Source organism: Vulpes lagopus, chromosome 6 (assembly GCF_018345385.1).
Source record: "Vulpes lagopus strain Blue_001 chromosome 6, ASM1834538v1, whole genome shotgun sequence".
NCBI lineage: Eukaryota > Metazoa > Chordata > Mammalia > Carnivora > Canidae > Vulpes > Vulpes lagopus.
In genome coordinates this window covers 1,253,379-1,270,388 of record NC_054829.1, presented here as the reverse complement: position 1 = coordinate 1,270,388, position 17,010 = coordinate 1,253,379, and the positions used below count along the sequence as shown (strand labels likewise).

At 56.0% G+C, this 17,010-nt stretch overlaps 1 long non-coding RNA gene across 2 annotated transcripts in view; it reads right to left on the bottom strand.

The window, feature by feature from the left end:
* Positions 1–250: 250 nt before the first annotated feature.
* LOC121492478 overlaps positions 251–17,010 on the bottom strand; it is a 35,467-nt gene continuing 18,707 nt past the window's right edge. For both annotated transcript variants that reach the window (XR_005988251.1, XR_005988250.1), the window contains 2 exons: positions 1,235–1,580; positions 251–966 (listed from right to left, as the gene is read on the bottom strand). This is a non-coding gene — a long non-coding RNA (uncharacterized LOC121492478). The remainder of the gene's footprint in view (positions 967–1,234; positions 1,581–17,010) is intronic.

Below are 17,010 nucleotides of genomic sequence, written 5' to 3'. Positions count from 1 at the left end.
GTCCTTGTCCCTGTCCTGGTCCCCATCCTGGTTGAACCACAGCCCAGCAAGAATCCACTCCTGAGCCGCTGAAAACCAACACATCACACGGTGCCAGAGAGTGAGGAAGTGCTCCAGACACACAGACACACTGAGCCACACACACCCCCCAGACACACAGACACACTCCACAGACACACAGACACGCCCCAGACACAGATACACACAGACACAGACACAGAGACTCACACACCACCGATACACACACGTACAGACACCTGCACACAAACACACCACCTACACACATGGGCACACACACACGTGTCCAATGGCCAAAGCTGCAACAGAACAAAACAACACAGGACCGAATTTTAACCCAAAGCGTAACAAAAATTCACAAATTCCCATTGATATAAACAGATGACTACACGCACGGGGTGGAGGGTGGGGGCGAGGTGAACGTCTCTGCAGACGAATCTGATGCCCTGCTCCGATGCCCCCTCCTGGGGCGACTCCCCCTCCAGATGAGAAACCGGCAGCGCCCTCAGCAGGTGGCCAAGGCCGACGCCGCAGCGACTCGCCCCATTGATCGCGTGCACCCGTGACCTGGGGAGAAAGACGCCCCCTCCGTGGTCTTCCCCCTAAAATCTCCCGCCAGAGTCTGATCATCAGAGAAACATCCCACAAGCCCCACTCGGGATCGTCCCAGCCCTTCTCAAAACTCACGATCAACAAAACCAGGGAAAACCTAAGAAACTGTCAGTTTCTTGATGGTTCAGACGAGACTGACTGCGACGTGGCGTCCCGGGTGGGACCGCGAAACAGGGAACGGGCGCGAAGGGAGAGCCCGGGACTCCGGACACGGTGTGGGCTTCAGTGGCAACGACGGTCCCTGCGGGTTCATCCGCTGTGACAACCCGCCGCCCCCTGTAAGACGTCAACACCGATGGACTATCTTCAACATCTTCCTGTCGATCTAAACCTGTCCTAAAATAAAAAGTTCATTAAATAAATAAATAAATAAATAAATAAATAATAAATTAATAAAAATCAGGGGCAGCCCGGGTGGCTCAGCGGTTTAGCGCCGCCTTCAGCCCAGGGCATGACCCCAGAGACCCAGGATCGAGTCACACATCGGGGTCCCTGCATGGAGCCTGCTTCTCCCTCTGCCTGTGTCTCTGCCAACCCCCCCGCCGTGTCTCTCATGAATAAATAAATACAATCTTTTTTAAAAAAATCAGATCATATGACTTACATATGCAGGTTGCTGGAGGGCGAGGAGGCCGCCTTTCTGGACGGTGACCACTGGCTTCAGGTGGACGGTGACCCTGGGACCCCAAACACGACCGTGACCCGTCAGCCCAAAGGGGAGCTCACTCACGGCGGTCGGGCAGTTGGTGGCATCTTCCCTCGTCAGACGTCGCCGTCGGGGAGTTGTGACTTTGGTCAAGTTACTTCCCTAGCTCGACCCGGCGTCGTTGGAGTGGACTTCGCTGCGCGCAGGCCCAAAGCTCCGGGCTGCTGGGTCGTGGCCTGGGGCCATCACGGCGATTCCTTTCTTCCTTCCTCAAGGGCCGAACGGAAATCCTGGAACTTCCCGCCTTAAGATGGAAAACCAGAAGCAAAACGACATTCCTGGAGGGTCTGCCGGAATGACCCCCCCACCCCCCGAGGCCTGGCCCCGAGGGTGCGCGCGCCGCCCCAGCCAGCTGGCCACCAGCCGCTCCTGGAAACCCAGCCAGAGGGGACAGTGCCCTGCTGCCCACGTGCAGGATCTGTACCCGCGGAGGGACACGGCTCCTCCCACCCGGCGGGCGCTCCCCGCAGCGCAACCTCAAGGGGTGCGGGAGCGGCTCCGAGCCCGGCAGGGCCTGCGGTCCACACCCCGGCCTGGCCTCCAGGCTGCGCCACGGGCCCCACTCCCGGGCCCGCGGGGTCCGGATGTCTCCCTCGCACAAAGCGTCACCCCGTTTCCCTGCACCCCACGAGCGGGAGGTAAAAGATGTCTAAATGCCTTAGCGAGACGCACACACCCTACAAGATGGGACACAAACCCCTGCCGGTGACGCCGTCGGTCCCCCACACCGCGCATCATTGCCAGCTGCTGGGCCCTTGGCCGTGGTGGCCTCCGTCCCAGCGCTGGGTCTTGGCTCACTCCGTTTCTTCCCGGAGGATCCCCTCGCTGTCTCCCTTAGCGAAGGGGGGAGGCCTGATGCCACATTTGTCTAAAAATGCGTTTTATCACCTGCATTCTCAGAGCATAGTCTCCAGGAGACAATTCCGCGTTTTGAGTTGTTTTTTCCCAAAGACAGCACCCCACGGCCTCCTGGGTTCCCGCGTCTCTGCGGAGGAGTCAGTGGCGCGTCCAGCTGTCCCTTCCTGCAACCGGATGGGCTTTCTCCTTGTCTTATGTTTTCCAGGTTTTCACGTAAGAGCCTAGAGGGCCTGCGGCTGTTGGTTCAGCCAGAGCCTCGGGCACCCGCGGCCGGATGCTGTCCCGCTGCCCTGCAGTCAGGAGTCTACCTGTGGCCCCGCAGCCCTCAAGCCCTGCCCCTACAGGAAAGCTTATAGGGGCGGTCATAGAAACGTGAACGCATCATCAGGCCGGTTTGGGGAGCGAGTGTCCTCCCACCCCGGGACCATCCCGGGACAGACCAACTGGGTGTCCTTCGGGACACCTCCAGGGGAGAGCTGGGCCGCTCGGCTTCGTCTCCCTGGAGTAGCTGAGGCCCGTGCGCCCGGGTGAGAGGGGTCCAGCGCCAGCCTCTCCTTCCCTCCCTGGCTGGGGCCTCTGTAGCCCCCCACACACCCAGAGGCATCTGGCCGGCAGCCATCCTGGTCCCTGGGTCAGACTTGGGACCTGGCTCTCTTTCCCCTCCCTCCCCAAGACCCTGGGCCTGTGCTCACAGCCTCTGCCCCCACCCCTCCTGCATGCACGTGCTTCAGAGGTAGCGTCCACTCAGGTCTGTAGGGTAAGGCGTGGCCTTGGTGGGCCGGGGTCCCCTTGGGGGCAGGGGTTCCCTGAGCCAATCACTGGGAATAGAGATGCTTAAATGGGTAGAGGACTCTGCAACCGGCCTTAGGATGGAGACCCAGTAATGAAGTCTGCCCTCCCCCCTCCCCAACCTCAGGCCTCCCCTCCCCCGGGCTCATGGGCTTCATACAAAGGTCCTGCGGTCCCATGTGGCCCTGACGATGAATGAGCAGCAGCCTCACCTGAAGCTACCTGGTACCCAAAAGACAGGCAGTCTGGGGTCTCTCCAGACCCCCTGAGATCCCTCAGGACCAGAAGAATCCCCCTTTCACTCCCCTCACAGGCTTCCCGTGACTCTGGGCCCTGAGCCGAGGCCTCCACCAAGCCGCCGCTGCTGCAGGCCTGTTCCCAGCACCCACTGGCCCGGCTGGGCCCTCAGGGGCTGTCTGGCTCCCCAGTGACCAGTGTGGGCTGCTGCTGTGTTTTGAGAGAGCACACATCTGCCCTCTGGGGACAGTGCAACATGCCCCCGAGACCCTGCACCAAGCCCCCACGTCGTCCCTCCTCTGCACCCCCAGCCCCCAGCCCCCTAGGGCTCCATTTCACTGCAGTGTGAAGAGTCCTACTGTTCCCTTTCCTGGACTTGGCCAGGCACCCTCAGTCCCCTGTCCTGGGCCTCCTCCAAGGAGGGGGCAGGTGGGAGCAGACGCAGGCCCCGTCCCGCTGGAGCTCAGTTCCTCCCTGGATGAGGCAGTGAGGCATCCTGCCCGGCACAGGTGGGGCATCCCGGCAACCCGGAGAGCTCAGGGGTGCAGGAAACCGGGAAGGCGTCGGCAGGTATGGGCCGTGAGCCTGGCCTCTGCTCCAGCTCCAGCCAGACCCGCTTCTCACCCCTGGGCCCCATCCCCCCACCAGAGCTGCTGGGGTGGGCCCTCCAGCATCACAATCCCCCCTCAGCAGGGGCCTGGTGAACTGGCTCGAAGGAGACGGCCCGGCCCCAGCGGCTCTGGCGGTCATTCCCCATCGTGTGCAGCACCTTCTGACCTGCGAGCCCTAGGGAGGCCCACCTGGTGGTCCCAGGACCCACAGGCTCATCCGCTCCTCTGCGGTCTGCGGAGGGCAGCCAGGACCAGGCCCTGCCAGCTCTCAGTGACGGCCAAGGCCAGGGTCGGAGCCCTGTGTCAGCCCGGTGACCTCACGCTGCAAGTCTGGTCACAGCTACGGGATCTCTCTCTGGAAAGGTCAGCTCTGATTCGTAGCCCTCCCTGGGGATCGAGAACAAAGAGCCTGATGCTTGCTCTTCTCCCTGGGACTGTGGTGGACAGAGACCCTCGGCCAGCCCCGGCTGGTGGCTCAGGGACAGTAGGCAAGTGTCCAGTGGCTCTGAGCCCTGGTGACTCCTCTCCCCGCTGGCATGGGAGGGCCACCCCTCGACGGGGAGGGGCTCACAGAGATGCGACCTGGACGGCAGGGAAGCATGTGGCCGCCCACACCGGGTCATTCTCACCTGTGAGAAGGGGCTCCTAGCACCCGTCCCGTGGTCCCCGGGCCCTGGGAGAGCCGGGCACCATCTCACGGACAACACGGCGGGTCCCTGCGTGCAGCCCCTCGCCAAGTGGGGCTCCTGTGACCCCTCGTGCCCCTGCACCTGTGGGTGGAGCCACTCACGAGAGGCTCGGGGCTCAGGGGTTCAGGACTGGCCCAGGCACGGCCGCAGGTGGCAGGGCTGGGACCGGCTCCCTCCTCGCACACCTTTGGGGGGCGGCGGCCCGAGCGTGGGGCCCCGGGCGGCGGCTCGCGCTCCGCAGTCGGCTGGCAGGCGAGCTGCTCCCGAACGAGGGCTGTGCACCAACAGCGACGACAAAACACTCAAATAGCTTCAAGCTGTTGGTTCAGAGCCGCGGAGTCCACGGAAAACAAACAAACACAAGCTCGAGAGCGTCGTGGCGCCTCGTGGCAGCTGAAGCGAGCGATGCCGCGTGCTCAGCGGGCGAAGGGAGGGCGGCGGGGTGAGGCCGTGGGGCCCCCAGCACCCCCTCCGTGGTGTGCACACAGCCGCCCCCACACCACACCAGGCACACCCCGGATGGCTCCGTCACCCCGGGGACCCAGGAGCCAGGCGGGGCGGAAGCCTTGTCCCGGGTGGGGGGCTGGGCACCTGGCGCTGCTCTGCACCTGCCCCTGGGGCCGCCCTACCAGGCGACCACACATGGGGGCGGGGGGGGGGGGGGTGCTTCACAACAGAGGTCCTGGAAGCCGCAAGTCTAACTCAGGGTGTCAGCAGGACCGAGCTCCTCCCGAGGCTGCAGGGCAGGGTCCTTCCTGCCCCTCTGGCTCCTGGGGCTGCAGCGTCCGGGGCTGTGGCCACGTCGTCCCAAGCCCTGCTTCTGTCTTCACACGGGCCCCTCTGCCTGTCTCTCCTCCGGATGTTATAAGGACACCTGTCATCGGATTTGGGACCCACCCAGGGAACCCAGGGTGGTCTCCTCATCATAAGCGCTGGGGACCCGGGAGCACCAAGTCCCCCTCAGACCCTGAGACCACGTGGTGGGAGAGCAGCGGCCTCCCCAGAGGCCAGCACAAGAGGCTGTGGGTGGGGTGGGTGCCTCCAGATGGGGCTCTCCGGAGCCCCTGGGCTCTGGTCCAGCTGTGGCCGTGGCCGAGGGCAGATGACAGGGGGCAGACACACACAGGCAGAGGGACCGGGCCGATGGGCGCCCCGTGCTGCTCCTCAGGGCAGCCTTGCTACAGAGGCCACCGCCGTCACGTGGCGCCAAGCCCATGGGTCTGTACTCCGTTGTCCCTTCCTGGTGCCTGGTTCCCACCCGCCAGCCCCCATCTCTGACAGGTGCACCACCCAACAGTGATCAGACCCAGAATGAGAGCATTTAAAGTGGGAGGGGCCCCATTGTTTTAAAATGTGGGTGTTGTAAAGGACAGCCAATGTGGAGACCTTCGGGGCGACAGGAAAGGGAGAGGAAGAGGAGGGCGCTGCCCGGCCCTGCTGAGTGTGCAGAGCCACCTGCCCGCTGGCCCTCGTGTGAACGCTCACACCCCACAAGCAGACGTCAGCAGGGGAGGAAGGGCCGCTCTGGGTCCATCCCCAGACGGGGAACAAAGTGCCCATGGACGGTGTGCACGATCCTCACAAACAAGCTGAGTGAAGGACGCGAAGGAAAACCCACTCTGTGGGTCCACCCGAGGGACTCCCGGAGCAGGTGAGTGAACACAGAGACTCTGACCAGACCACTGGGTGGGCGGGGGGAGAGGGGAGGGGGAGGAGAGAAGAGGGGGGAGAGGGGGGAAAGGGAGGAGAAGGAGGGGAGAGGGGGAGGGGGAGGAGGGGAGAGGGCGATGGAAGGGGAGGGAGGGGAAGTGGAGTCATCATGGGCAGGGAGTGAAGACAGAGGCTCTGACCAGACCACTGAGTGGGTAGGGGAGGGGGAGGGGAAGGGGAGGAGAAGGGAGGAGGGAGGAGGAGGAGGGATGAGAGAGAGGGAGGAGGAGGAGGAAGGGAAGGGGAGGGGGAGGTGGAGAAAGGATGATGGAGGGGGAGGAGGAGGAGGGGAGGGGGAAGGGGAGGGAGGAGGGGAAGTCCTCCCTGGGGAGGAGGAGGAATGAACACAGACACTCCCAGCAGACCCCAGGGTGGGCAGAGGATGGGGGGGGGGGGGGGGGAGAAGGGGAGGGGGGCGTCCCCATGGGGGAGCCGGAGGTCCCTGCTGCTCCAGAGGGGGCTCTACTCCTCGAACTCCTCTTGGTCACAGCCTCCTCTGACCTTGCCCACCCGTGTGCACGGCCGGGCTCTAAGCCAGCTGCTGGGGGAGGCGGTGAGCAGCTGCGCGTGCAGCCCCCGTCGCAGCCGTCGATGCTCACACCCGGTGCAGAGCGTGTGTAAGTCGCGGGCCCGCAGCCCACGCAGAGGGCCGGCCGCGCAGCTTCGGGCACAGATGGAACCGCGCACGCAGGGACGGACGCCGTGGGCTGGCGCGGGTGGAAGGCGGGAGCTGGCGCCTGCCTGCGGGTGGCTGCCGCGGAGTGTGGCGCCGCGGCCTGAGAGCTGGCGGCACCCGGCTGGCCCCCCGCAGGAACCCATTTCCCACAGCCCTGGGGGGGCGGGCTGGGGCGAGGCCTCCTCTCTGTCCTGGCCGGTGGCCGGCCGGAGCCTTCTCTAAGGGCCCTGACGCCTTCGTGGGGCTCCACCCGCCCACCTCAGCACCTCCCCAGAGCCGCCCCCACACACCACCCCCTTGGGGGTTAGGATCCAACATAGGATTTCGGGGGTTCACGAACATTTGGACCCTGGCGGGCGCTGTCACCAGATGCCCTGAGCCTGAGTCCCCTGCTGGGGCCGAGGGCTGGAGCGTGGCGGGTCCGCAGGGCCGGGGAGGGCACCGTGCGTGGGCTTTCAGAAGCCCGGCCCGGCCTGCACGCACTTGGGCAGACAGCGCTCGCCCGGACTCCTCGGGCCGTCCAGGATCCTGTGTAAAGGAGGAGGGACAGCCCGCCCAAGCGCCAAGCTCCGACAGAGAGGGCTCTGCTGCTCCAGACCGCCTGCCCTCCTGTGGGGAGAGGGGCCCCGGGTGGGGTGAGGGGCGGGCTGCAGAAACCCCAGGGGCGGGGATGGCCTGGTCCCCGAGGAGAAGACCAGCCACGGCTGGACGTGCCTCTGAAGGCAAGGGGTGTGGGCGTGAGGAAATCGCAGAAAATAGAAATGACAACTACAGTATAAAAATAATTAGGAGAGGAGGTGCCGAGCTCCGACGGAGAAGATCTAACACGTGTGTGTAGACGTTTCTGGAGAAGAAAGCGGAACACGCAGGACAGGCAAAGACAGTCGGAGCGCACCAGGACACGTGCTGCCGATCCTAAAAGGGGCCCCACGGTTCCGCCGGGGTCAGGGGACCTCGAGGCCCCATCGCCTATACTCAGGTGGCCTGACCACGAAGTGCGGCCCCGGGAGCCTCACTGTCTGCAGGTGCAGGAGGCAGGCGCCCGGGTCCCCCGAACCCGGAGGCAGACGTGGAATCTGGATGGTGCGTCCAACAAATGCGTTAATGTAAACTGAGGAATCCGTGACGGTGCTGAGGTCGCGTAGAGGGACAAATGTCCCCATCCCCGGGAATCCCACACAGACATACTTAAAAAGGGTCGCGCTACCTGGAGCTTCTCCTCAGGGGGCTCGGAAATCTTAGGGGCGTCTGCGAGCAAGAGCGCAAATGGTAGAGGGCACGGGAGGGAGTAGTCGGCGAACCTGGTAAAGGTGCTTGGCTCTTCTCGGTGCTGTTCTTGCCCTTACTGCTTCTGCGTGGGTGGGACATCACTTCTGAATACAGCACCCTGAGCGGAGGGGGCAGGTGCGCCAGGCTGGACAGAACTTGTAGGCCCGCCAGCGCCCTAGCTGTCCCGCGGCCGCAGGCGGCACCCCGCGGCGGAGCGCACCCTGGGACCGGCGGTGGGGTCCGCCTGGAGATGGGGGCCTGGTCCCGGCGCAGCCACGGAGCCCACGGAGCCCACGCTCCGCTCTCGGGGCACGCACAGAGCTGGGGTGCTGGAGGGGTGGGAGTCACAAAACAACTTCCAAACTGGAGACGTGTGGCTTAGGACAGCAGTGGCTCCTCTTACAGTTTTTCCCGGTTGTCCTTGGCGGGAGCTGGGCGGGGGCCACTGTCCTGGGTGGCAATGACAGCTCAATTGCACGTCGGTTTATTTTGTGACCTTCGTGCCCATGACAGGTCATGGCCTTTCCTGTGCATCGTGACCCCGTGGCCCAGACGATTTCCATCCGCATCCCGATGCACTAACTACAAGTCATACTTCATCCCGGTTCCCTAGGCGCCCCCTGCCTTCCCCGGCCCCAGGTTCCCGTGTGACCAGAAATGTTCCATTCTGCCTCTGGTTCCTGGCACCTCGATCCTAAAACCCGCGTAATTTCTTGGGTGGTAAGGGAGCGAGGGAAACATGCCCCATCAGTCTTACCTGAGGTGACTCTGGGGTCACTGGAGAGCTACCTGGGCTGGGGGCTGGGGCCCGAGGAACCAAGTGTCACCTCCAGCCTCTGACTTCTGAGAGGGGAGAGGAGTGGAGGTTGAGTCAGTCACCAAAGTCCAGTGATTTCATCGATCGTGCCCACGTGTTGGAACCTCTAAGAAAACCCTGACTAATGGGTTCAGAGAGTTTCCTGGTTGGTGAACGTGTGCGTATGCCAAGGGGGTGACACGCCCCAAACTCCACGGGGACAGAAGCTGCCGCCCTCGGGGCCCACCTGCATCTGGTCCTCGGCACCTCTTTATCCGGCTGTCCGCCTGTGCCCTTTACGAGAGCCTTTATCATAAACCACTAAATGCAAGCAACTTGTTTCTCTGAATCCTGAGAACTGTTTTAGCCAACGATCAGACCCAAGGACATAGTCACGGGAATCCTTGACTTGTATCGGGTCAGAAGTGTGGGTGGCCCAGACTTGTGACTGGGGTCTGGGACTTGAACCCTCGACCTTTGGGGCCTGTGCAGAGTCTGGGTTGTTAGCGTCAGATTGGACTAAAGGGTAGGACACCCTTCGGAGCCTGCAGAGAACTGTGTAATTGGTTGGTGTGGAAAACCCTGCACATCTGGTGCCGAAAGTGTTCCGTGTACGTAGAAAACCCTCCTGGCCATGGAGAGGTTGATCTCAGGCTCCTCTTGGTTCTGATGACCTCGACAATCTTGAGGATGACCGGCCAGGTATTTTGTCAGGTTTTTCCAAATTCTGCTGGGATTCGATGTCTTTCTCACAGTTGACTGGTGCTGTGGGTCTGGGGTCTGGGAGGCAGTCACAGAGGTTGTCTCCTCTCGTCCAGAGAGCACACATGCAACATGACATGTCACCGTGGGCATTGGCCTTGGTCACCAGGCTGGGGTGTGTTTGTTGGGTTTCTCCCCTGGAAGGTGACTCTTTCCCTCCCCATCTACACTGTCCTCCGGAAGGGGGTCGCCCTGTGCAGCCCACACCTAAGGAACGGGGCCGTCCCTCGAAGGGGGGGAATCCTCCTTCAAGGGGGGAAACATCTACATAATTATTTGGAATTCTTCTGCGCGGAGATTTGTCTCTTCTCTCCCATTTAGTTATTCAGTCATTTAAATAGGTTCAGACTCATGGATACTTATTTTATTGTTTGGAATATAACCCTTTACCATTTATTTTGCTGCTCACATTCCTCCAGCTTGGGCCCCTGGGTCCCTCGTCACGGAGCACGCCCTCGTCAAGGCAGAGTTGTCTGTTTGAGCCTCCCTTCCTACAGGCTCATCCTGTGTGATTCTTGCCCCGGTCCTAGGGATCAGCCATTTCTGCAAGGAGCCCTGGTTCTTTTCACTGGAGAACAGCGGTGCTAGAAGCCAAGCGCTGGGCACTGGGTGTGCTCATTGCTCCTGGGATGGCATTGCTTCTGGGCCCCTCGGCCGACAGAAATATAGCACAGCTGGGTGTGCTGATGTGCATGGCTACGTCCCTATAAATAATTCCGTATGTAGTCGTTTGTATCCATGTTCTGCTAAACATGAGTTCAGGCTGACATTTCTACTTCCGATCTACACCACATGGGTCATTCCTCCCGTGGCTTCTGTCTAAATCCCCACACCAGCAGTGAGAGGTCTGACTCCTGTTTGCCTGCCGACGACTTACGGTTCCGTTCCAGTGTCCATGCACTGTGGCATCAGACTGTGAACCGGACTCCCATGGGAAGCGGCTTTATCAACCAGAGTCCAGTGCTTGGGGACACTTTTTTCTGCCTTTAGTCTTGCAGATTCCACCCATTTCCAAAGTTACTTAGGCCAGTGCCTTCTCTCCCATTCTCCTTCACTGAGGCTCTTTCACACATTTGTACACAGCTAAATTCTCTCATCACAGCGTGTATCCCTTCCTGGGAGACTTGAGACCTAAATCATTGGTTTTTACCTGGTGTACATTAAGGGTCTCTCTGGACTGTAAAATTCTACGGGTTTTGACAAATGCATGATGTCGTATATCCATAGTTACAGGATCCTACAGAACGGTTTGACCTCCTGTGCTCCATCTACTAACCCTTCTTTCCCCCAAGCACCTGGCAGGCATTGACCTTTTTAGTGACCATAGTTTTGACTTTTCCAGAATGTCGTAAGGTTGGAATCATACAGTCTGCAGCCTTTCCAGCCTGGTTTCTCTCACTTAGGGATATGCAGTCAAGGTTCCTCTGTATCTTTTCATGACTTGATAGCTCATTTCTTTTCATTGCTGAATAATATTCCATTGTCTGGAATTTATCTGTTCACCGACTGAAGGAAACCTTAATTGCCTCCAGTTTGGGGTGATGATGACGAAAACTGCCATAAACATTCAGGTGCAGGTTTGTGTGGACATACGTTTTCATATCAGTTGGATAAATACTGAGGAGTGCAATTGTTGGCTTGCATTGTGACATTATGTTTAGCTTGCAAGAAAGCACAGAACCGTCTTCCAAAGTGCCTGCACCATTTCGCATTCCCACCGGGAGTAAATGAGCGTTCTTGTTGCACCACATCCTTGCCAGCACTCAGTGTTGCCAGTTTCTTTTTTTATTTTAGCCGTTCTAATGGATGTGTAGCGGTATCTCATTGTTTTAATTTGCAATTCCATAATAAGAAATGGATCCGCTTTTTTTTTTTTGCCATCTGCATATATTCCTTGGTGAGCTGCCTGTTTAGCTCTTTTGCCCATTTTTAATTGGGATATTTGCTTGCTGGTTGCTGAGTAAGATTTCTGTGTATTTTTGGACAGATTTGAGAGACTGACTAAACAAATGGACAGGCCATATATGCAAACAGGACTCTGGCCCACAACCCGCAGCTGCCATTGTCCACAGTAGCCAGCCTGCTGCAAGCTGCGCTGGCAGGAAGTCAGACCATCATCGCCAGCAACAATCCAAGAGACCAAACTAATCCCTATAGCAATCAACCCAAAATAGCCTGGACTTTAGTTATAAATGACACATCCTTAATTTTTGTTCCCACTTTCAACTTAGGACCAATCAGAGAAAGCCAAATATGCTCCCCTAAGCAACCACACGGGACGCCCACTCCCAGAGCCCAGCCTCCCAGCTTCGGTCAGCGTCTGCCTGAGTGTGCTCTCTCACAATAAACTCTTTCCACTCCTCTGCCTGCCTTTGAGTCTCAGGCAAACACGAGCAATGGTGGCCAACTCCCTTGCTACCGCAAACTTTGAACAAATAGGCTTTGCCTCTTCTCATTTGGTTTGTCATTTACTTCCACAAAGTGCTTTATGGGTTATGTGCTTTGCAAAGCTTTCTTAGTCTTCAGCTTGTCTGTTGGTTCTCTTCACTGTGTCTTTCACAGGGCATAAGCTCTGGATTTTAATGAAGTCCAATTTATGTTTTCTTTCATGGACCATGTTTCTGGTGTTTTATCTAAAAGGTCATCCCAAGTTCATTCACTCTCCTATATCCTCTTCTAGGATTTTTTTAAATATTACATTTTATATTTAGGTCTATGACCCATTTTGAGCTAATTTTTGTGAAGGATGTAAGATCTGTGTCTAGATTCCATTTTTTTTGGGAGGGGGGAGGGATCGTGTGAATGTCCTATAGTTCTACCACCATTTGTTGAAAAGACTATCCTTTTTCCATTGTACTACACTTGTGTCCCTCTGACAGATCAGCCAGTTATATTTCTGTGAGTCCATTTCTGAGATCTGTAGTCTGTTCCATTGACACATTTTACATATTGCTGTATTTCATTGCCTAATATTCTGTTGAGGATATCTGCATCTATGTTCATGAGAATTATTGGTTTATAGTTCCCTTTCCTTGCTCTGTTTTTATCTGGTGTTGACATTAGGGTCATGTTGGCCCCATAGAATGAATTAGGAAGTATTCCTTCCCCCTGTTTCCACTTTCTGGGAAGAGAATTGTAGAAAATTGGTACGATTTCTTCCTTAAATGTTTGGTAGTTTCACCAGTCAAGCTACCTGGACCTGCTGCTTTTTTTTCCCAGGTTATCAATCATGGATTCAGCTTCCTTAACAGACATAAGCCTAATCAGATGATCTATACTCCTTGTGTGGATTTGGGTAGTTTGTGTCCTTCAAGGAATTGGTCCATTTCATCTAAGTTATCAAATTTGTGAGCATGGAGTCATCCACAGTATCCTTTTATTATCCTTTAATCCCCATGAGATTAGAACTGAGATCAGTCTGGCTCTGCAATCCTTAGAACTGAGACCCACCCGAGACTACCTTTCAAAGTCTGGCATGGGTTATCGGATATGCTCTGAACTTGCCTTGTTATTGAGTTTATTTCTGTCTATAGCCTCCCCATTTTGAATTAGCTTCAGTATAAGGTCAGATTCGAGTCTTCCCCTTCAGTTTCATCCAGATCAAGGTGCTGTACTGGCATCCCAGTGGATCTGCTTTGAACCAGAACCATCCTCAGGATCGGGGATGGCAGCAAGGAGCATGGAGATTGTGTCAACGAGGTGCTGGGGCTTGTCAGTGCCCCAACTAAGCCTGAAGGGGCCTCAAAGGAGGCTGTTCTACTTTAGTAGAGTCACTGGTAAATGATGTGGGGGTAGAAGACTAGGAGAGCACACAGCCCTCCTGATGGGGAGTGACTGAGCTTGTAGCAGTGACTCTCAAACTTGTCTGCATATTGGAGCTTAAGAAAAGTACTGATGTCCAGGCTCTGTGCCAGAGACACTCACTCAGTTGGTTTGGGGTGCAGCCTACGCTCAAATACCTTGGATAAAGGTCCAAGCACAGGCACTGACTACATCTTGGAACATTTCACCCATATACGGCACCAAATAATGGAAAGGATGGAAGGAAAGGATGTGTTGGGGCCCCTTGGGCGGTCACACCTTAGGAAGCCAAAGGGCTTCATTTGCCATGTGACAATGCTGACTTCTTCACCTGTGAAGTCATATGCTGTCACTAGGAGAGACTGGGAGAGCCTGGTGTAGAGCGATCCAACCCTGTGAGGTCACTGATATAAGTTGTAACACGCTAAAGAGAGCAAAACAAGCCTGATGGCTCCCCCTCAGCCTTAGGAACAGTTACGCCCTCAAAATTCTCACTAGAAATTAAAGAAAGCCTCTGCCTGAGGGCCCTGCATGAGAAAGGAGTCCTTGGATGTCACTGCTGTCAATCTGCTTGGGTGTTAAAGAAACATCGCCTGCAGGAAGGGGAAGCTACGGTTGTTTGCACAGGGCTTGACTGCGGAGGCACCTGGTTTTGCCTTTTCCTGCCTGGAGTCCATGGTCTGGCTTCAATCCCAGGTAAATGTCAGAAGGAACCCAGAGCAAGCTCTAGACTGCCTAAATGCAGCCAAACAGACAAACACTACTAAGAGATTAAGAGAAATGAACAGAATGCATGGGCTTGTCTGACTGAAAACCCTAGCAGCAGTGACTTCAGGCAGAGCTGAATCAAGGTGCTCCATGATTTGCCATCAGCCTGCCTCCACTTTTGCTTCCTGCTGTCCTCTGTGTTGGCCACCTCCTCTCAGGCTTTCCAATAATGGTTTCTGCCATAACCAGACTCAAGTCTGCCCAGCTTGCAGCCCCAAGGGAAAGGAATGTATAAACTGCTTCTTGCTTTCCAGTGGCCACTTGCCCTTCTCCCATTGGAATGGAATTTTGAGCAAAGCCCACAGACCCAGTTACCTCTTCACTACCTACCTAGGTCTGCTGGAATCCTCTATGAGATCCTCTAGATCTACTTACTATACCTCTCCGCCCTGCTGTCTGCCCAGGGAGGTTGCCCTTAATCAACAATAGCCACAGATTCCCTTGCTCTCTCTATTCTAAAAGCCTCTGGCTAATGAGAAACTCCAGCAGGAAACGGTGGCCACATTATTTATTCCTCCAGCTTCTTCGTGTCAGCATTGCCGCAAGCTGGCCATGTCACTTCCCCAGAGTTCACATTTCCTTTCACGGCAGCCCCTCTGCACCTGCCTTTCCCTGTTCTGCTCCCTCCTCTCACCCTTCAGACAGGAATGGTAACAGTCCTCGCTTGTTACCAGCTTGGGGTACAGCTCTATTGCTTGAGGGTTTCTATATCCCACCCATAATTAGAATGTGCTCTCTGGATCTTTCCCAAATGCTGACAGATGCACTAGATTTGATGCAGGAAAAAGCTCTAGCCAGTTGGATATGCATAGAAACGATGTGAGAAACTTCCAGGTCACACCCTGAAAGGAAGAAGTGTGCATCCTACCACCATTGTCTCACCCTCTTCACGGTCTGGCGCAAAGCAGATTAGGTGAAAAGCCATCCTGGACACGTGGACAAGAGCAATATCCTAGGGATGGTGGAGCAAAAATATAGTAAGAGCTAGGATTCCTGCATGCTCCATAGAGCAGAGCTGCCAAACCAAGTCAGACAAAACTACTGTTGGGGTATTTCAACCATGGTGATTTAGAGCCTCTGTCTCTGCAGCTGAACCCATGTTCCAACCACACAGTGACCCTCTCTTTCTCAATAATTCTGTCAATGTTCCCGAATTGTCTCTCTGGCTTTGAGCCACATCTCCAACTACAATCCAATCATTATTGCCAGGGAAATGGAATATTCTAAGTGGCCAGGCTTGAGTCCATCCCTGGAACTGGAGCTCTGATACTAGGAGGATGGCAGATTTGTGCTGGGGGAGCAAAAGTAACTATTCCTTATAGTTGTGACCAGAGCCACACTAAGCAATTCCTATGCACCTATATCCACGGTCTCATCCTTGCAGTACTTTATTAGCTCTTGTGATTCTGGGAGCCAACTGGGTTTAGTTGGGCTACTCTTCCTTTGGTCTCTTGCAGTAGAGGATAAAGGAAGCTGGGGCAATGTGCAGGCTCACCTGGCTGGCCATCCAAAAAGGCAACAGTTGAAACTGACTGTTGGCTGGAAGTATAGCTGGGGCTACTGACCAAAGTGTCTATTAACAGTGTCTTTTTTAAAGATTTTATTTATTTATTCATGAGAGACACACAGAGAGAGAGACAGAGACACAGGCAGAGGGAGAGGCAGGCTCCATGCAGGGAGCCCGATGTGGGACTTGATCCCAGGACTCTGGGATCATGCCATGAACCAAAGGCAGACGCTCAACAGCTGAGCCACCCAGGCGTCCCTACAAACAGTGTTTTGATATGGTTTGGGCTTCTCACAGAAAGGTGCTCCCAGTGTAGTGGTCCCACGTTTCTTACATGGTAGCTGGCTTCCAAGAAGCAGGAAGAGGAAACTATCAAGCCAGTAGAGAGCTATGGGCAGAACTGCCATGGCATCACTTCTACCATATGCTTTTAGACAAAGAAGCCATAGGGCCACCTGGTTTCGAAAGCGTTCAGAAATATTCCACCTCTGTAGCAGTGGTGGCAAGTTCACACTGCAAAAGAGAATTGTAAGAAGGGAGAGATTGTGGCAGCTATCTTTAGAAAATACACCCTGGCGCAGTCTGCCCTCTGGCCACAGTTCTCATCCCTCCCATAGACAAAATATTCTCAGCCCTCATCCAAGACCCCAAAATCTCATCCAATTACAGCATCAGCTTATGGTCCAGGTTTAACTAAATTAGGTCCAGGTAAGCATGAGACTCCTCAAGTACAACACTCCAAATATGGTTCTTCTTTATGAAGATCTGTGTGATTAAAAGGATCTGACCTCTCACAATATGAAATGAGGGCATGAAATAACTATCACCTCACTCTTAACCAAAAATGGGCCTTACAACCCTAAAATCCAGCCAAGTACTTTGTACCAGTTCCCTGATTAGGATAAGTTCTATTCCCTGAAAGTGGTTCTCTGTGGTTCTGGTTTTACTCTTTGAGCTCTAACCTCTATTCCTAGAATCAGTCCTCATTTTCCATAATAAATGGCCCACAGTTTCAGCTGAGTAGTTTCCTCAGCCTGCTTTCTGCCTTCGGAAGTTGAGGGCTCAAAGGCTTCTTTTGGTTTTAAATTCCCTCTTAGCCCACACTGACATAATTTCTTTATAAACTGTGGATTCCTGTGTATCAACTTATAATCTCTTGAGACAGGCTTCTCTCTACCTTGGGTAGAGACCCAGGGTATAT